At 51.3% G+C, this 4,850-nt stretch overlaps 1 long non-coding RNA gene across 1 annotated transcript; it reads left to right on the forward strand.

Moving 5' to 3' along the window:
* The first annotated feature begins 2,266 nt into the window (after nt 1-2,266).
* Nucleotides 2,267-4,840, forward strand: LOC128936782 (uncharacterized). Its single transcript, XR_008483002.1, has 5 exons — nt 2,267-2,356; nt 2,629-2,789; nt 3,116-3,330; nt 3,464-3,551; nt 3,958-4,840. It is a non-coding gene; the product is annotated as an uncharacterized LOC128936782 (long non-coding RNA).
* Nucleotides 4,841-4,850: the final 10 nt, after the last annotated feature.

Raw genomic sequence — 4,850 nt, forward strand, 5'->3', positions numbered from 1 at the left:
GGAAAAAGAGAAGTGTGTGAGTCTGTGGGGTGATGGTGTCATTTGGGGCACCCCAATGTCTGTGGTGGGGGAGCTGGTGAGTGGGGATGAGGGGGAAACAGGTGGGATATCCCCAAAAAGGGAGGTTATAGCCCCCAAATGCCTGAAAATTAATTTATATGTAGAACAGTAGAAAATATAAAGAGTCTTTTTTATATATAGAAAAAACCACTATTTATTTCAAGATAAATCTGCGGTGTTATAGATTGGATTTCAGACTGTTAAGAAAATTAATCCACAAACACCAGAGGTTTATGCTCAAAAAGGAGACAGAGGAGTCCTTTCTGGCTTTATTTGAATAAAGACAGAGGCCATGGGGCATTCCCCTAGGATCTCTCAAATTTTTGGAGGACACAGCCTCCCTTTTAATCCTAATTTCCCAGCTGCATTTCTCTTCTCTCTTTCCCCATTGGCTGAGGTACTTGGGAGGTACAGACTCCCCAATACAACTGATACCAAAGATTTCCCTCTAATGTATAACCCTCCCTTTTAATTTTTAATTCTTATGGAATTTAGGGGCTTTTCTTCCCCATTGTTTCTTTCATCTCTCAATGTCTAATTTCGTTTATCAGCAAGCCTAAGGCTTATTTGTAAAAGCAATTGTCTTTTTTCCATTCATCAATCAGTGGAATACTTCCCAATGTTTATTTTATCTCCCAGCGCTCATTTTATCTACCAGCAGACTCACAGCTTCTTTGTAAAGACAAATCCGCCATTCCTCCCACGACTATAAAGAATTCTGACTATGGATCCACAGGGCTTGAAAATAAAAATACAATATTTTAGGTATATAAATGAAACAATAAAGCGCTTGAAAAAGTTAGAGAAGATTATCTGCATGAAGGACCTAGAAACAGCTCTGTGTACGCGGAGCTCTTTCTCCCTGCTGCCGCTGGAACACCCAAAATTCGGGATCTGGGATTGACTGAAATTGGGATTTATGGGCACCCCTAAAACAGCTGCGCATGCGCGGTGGCAGCTACACACTCAGTGCTGCCGTCTCGTGGGCACACCCGGTACTGCAGCTCCGAGCGCGCCGCGCGCTTCCCGCGGCTCCGCCGGCGCCGGGACCGGGACATGGAGCTGGGCCGGAACCGAGACATGGAGCTGGGCCGGGACCGGGACCGGGACAACGACGGGGACTGGCCGTGCGATGCCGCGGGGCCCTGGGCCGGGGCCGCTCCCGGCAGGAACCGCGGGTGCTGTGCCGGGAACGCAGGCGCGGACCCGGGAGCGGCAATGGCGGAGCCCGGGGAGCGGCGGGGCCGGGCCGGGGCACCGGGAGCGGCTGCGGCGGGCTCGGAGGTGAGCGGGGAACGGGGAGAGCCCCGAGCGGGGGACGGGGACGGGCCGGAGCGACCGGGGGAAATGGGGGAGTCGGTGTCCCGATAAATGCATCCGAGTTGCCGGGGGGGGCTCGGTGTGGCAGGGGAGGGAAAGCTGGTTAAAGGGTAAAGATACAGAGGAACAAGTGTTGTGAACCCCCCTCGCTCTCTGACAGAGCAAACCTTCCAGTAATCCAGTACCTCTCTCTCAGAGACTCTGGGATCATAAGGTCTTCCAGGAAAGCAAAACAAGCACAGAGACGAGGGAATAGGCTGCTGGTTGTTAATGATTTGATGGGTGTAGGAATGATTCTTGCATGTTTCACACTCCTTTTTTAACTCCTGGAATATTTTTAAAGTAATTCCTTTAACAAACTAAATTTGAAAGGAAATGGTGCACAATAAATGCATAGAGAGATCATGGAGTCCTCAAATGGTTTGAGTGGGAAGGGACCTTAAGGATCATTTCATTCCATCCCCTGCCATTCCATCCACAGCCCAGGGTGCTCCAAGCCCCATCCAGCCCAGCCTTGGACACTTCCAGGGATGGAGCAGCCAGGATTTCCCTGGGTTTATGGGCACAGGAGGGAATGTCCAGCAAGAGCTGAGGCGTTTCCTTTGCTGTGCCAGCCCCAGCAGGGCTGTGGGAGGCAGAGGCTGTGGGAGCAGGAGCTTTGCCCCTGCCCCGGGGGAGTCTCTGCTGTGCCAGCCCCAGCAGAGCAAACGTTTGTGGTTTCACATCCCGATCCAAGGAGCTGCCGGGGCAGGAACGGGGATGGGCACGGAGCAGGGACGGTGCCGGGCACAGGGTGACATCCAGAGGGTGCCACCAGCCCGTCCCTGCTGCCCAGGCTGGGCTGAGCAGGCTGGTGACTGTCCCTGTGGTTGCTCTGCAGGGTGAGGAAGCCAAGGCTGGCGAGGAGGAGGAGGATGAGGAGGTGTGGGAGGATGGAGACAGCGGCCACCAAAGGCTGGGGAAGGCCCAGCTCCAGGTAGGAGATGCTGCCTTCCAAGGAGAGGGACTTGTCTGTCCCACTGGAATTTGGGGTGTGAGGGCAGTGGAACAAAGGGTTTGATTCTATTTAGTTATTCAGGTTCTCATGTGCCTTAGGAGGTATTTGTGGGAAGGTCATTTTAGTGAGTTTGCACTGGGTTTGAGAGAATGTGACCCCTGGGGCAGAAATCCCTGCACAGCTTCTGTGTCCCCCCATGGCTCATCTGAACAGTCCATGGGCTGGGCCTCCTTGTTTTCCTCCTTCTCCAGGCTCTGGATGAAATCCTTCCTTTCCCAAGGGAGGGCAAAGCCAGCAGGGTGTGAACCAGAGGTGCTGGTCTAGGAAAGCCCCTCCAGCCTGGGAAGGAGCTCCTGGCTCCAGACACGTTCCCAGTGCCCAGGAGCAGCGGGACCTGTGCTGTTCCCAGCAGGTGAGGCAGAGGTGCCTTTCCTTCCTTCCCTGCTGCACTTTGGCTTTTTGAGGGGTCTCTGGGGGTCTGAGGGAGAAGTTCTTTGTCACTCCAGGGCAGAATTAGCCCTGGTCCCACTAAAAGCAGGAGGAATCATTTTATTCCTGGTTTTGGATACACATTTTGTGTTTTCTCTCTGTTGCTGGCACCATGTGGTGAAGCAGCAGCTCCCAAATTTTCAGTGCTGCTCCCAGATTTGTTCATAGCTGGTAAACAAGAAACAGTAATTTGCTGCCCTGTGGTAATTGGATTAAGGACAAGGCCTCGCTCTTTGTTTAATATTCCAGAGAAAAGCTGCCAAGGAAGAAAGGAAGAGCCTTCCTCAGTGAAAACCTTTCCAGTCCCACGCTGGGTTTGCACACACAGGAGGCTCCATCCCTGCTGGAATCCAGTCACAGCCCCCAGATCAATGTGCACTTTAAGGTCTCACAGCCTGACCAGGACAATCTCCTGCCTCTGGACGTGGAAAATCAGTTTTTCATTGTTACAGCACCAGCTCCAGGTAATCATGAAGTGGTGTAATGGTTTTTAAGTTTGCACATGGAGGAAATTCACTGGAGCCAACACTGCTCTGCCTTCATGGGCAACCCTGAGGGTCTGGGATCTTGATTTGTGCCTGTGAAATCTCCTCACAGAATCCTTTGAGGCTGAAACAAAGACAGGGAACCTTCTGAGATGGAAAGAGCCAGAGCAAGTTGTTGTGGGAAAGGAAGATTAAAGATGGTAAGTGCTAAAACCTTTGTTCTTCCTCACCTCTGTACGTGACCTCTGTACCTGGGAATGGATCAGCTCTGGAAATTTCCTGGAGACACTGGAGAATGATCCCTGGTCTGCTGAAAAGTGGGAAAACCCCACTGGCAATTGCAGCTCTTGAGGGAGGGCAAAAGGAGCAGGACCTCAGTCTGTGAGTGTGTGAGAAATAAGGGAGGGACAAATCTATGGATCATCCTGTGCCTCAGGGCACCAGGAAAAGCCCCTGACCTAAAAAACTGAAGTGCTGGTCCACGGGAGCCTGGAATTGGGCTCACCCCAGCTTCCCTTCCAGAGCTGGAGGGACACCCCACAATGTTGTTTGAGACATTCCTGACTGGAACTGGGGCCAGCAGGGCACTTGCCTGTTTTCCTGTAGGATATGGGCTGTGACATGAATTGGCTCCAGAGGGCCCAAGATCACTTGGAAGGGGACCTTCACCCACACTCCCAAAAAGCTGAGAAGGAAGAACGCCTGCCTGCAGCTGGCTGCAGCTCATGGAGCTCTGGGGTTTCTGGCACACTCAGGGACATGGGATAATGCCAGAATCATTCAAACCTTGGGAATAATGGAATTAATAACACCCCTTGAGCTCCTGCCCATCGGCCACTGGCTGCAGATGGCTGTGGAAGTGATGGAGGCATTCAGGGAATGCTGATTGTTTTTCCCTCCCTTTGGCAATCTGGTCAGCAAAAATACTAATTGAGCTCTTCCAGCAGGGAAACATTTAAGCAAGAGGTGCTGAAAAGAATTGGAGTTTCTGATTTTAAGTCTCCAACCTTAAGTCCTCTTTGGATTGTCACTGGTCCAATTTTCATGGACTGGTCACCATGGCCAGGAGTGTCCAATCCTGCTGGGAATGCACTGGACCAGGATGTCATTTCATTTGATTCTGGTAAAGACGCTCTGGGTGACCCCCAGTGACTGGAAGGACCAGACTGGGCTCCCAGGGCACTAATTCCAGGGGTTCTGTTTTTGGGAATAGCACAGGAGCTGTTCCCTTGCCTAGAAGAGCAGCCAGTGCCTCAAATCCCCAGGATAGACCACAGAGAAAATAACAGGAGTATGGAAATCTCCCACACTGGGAGTTTGTGGTGCTCTGGATTACATTTTGGATTTATAATGTTAAAGGGGGGCTGTGGAATGGCTTCTCTCCTTTTTATTGCTATTGTTATCACTGCTCTTGTTGCTATCACTGTTATGTGCTGTCATGACTATTAAATTATTACATTTGTCTTGGTTTCCATTAATAAACTGTTCTGAGCTGGATT

Source organism: Melozone crissalis, unplaced genomic scaffold (assembly GCF_028551555.1).
Source record: "Melozone crissalis strain CALT ecotype California unplaced genomic scaffold, PUWL_Pcris_2 ptg000018l_1, whole genome shotgun sequence".
NCBI classification, from domain to species: domain Eukaryota; kingdom Metazoa; phylum Chordata; class Aves; order Passeriformes; family Passerellidae; genus Melozone; species Melozone crissalis.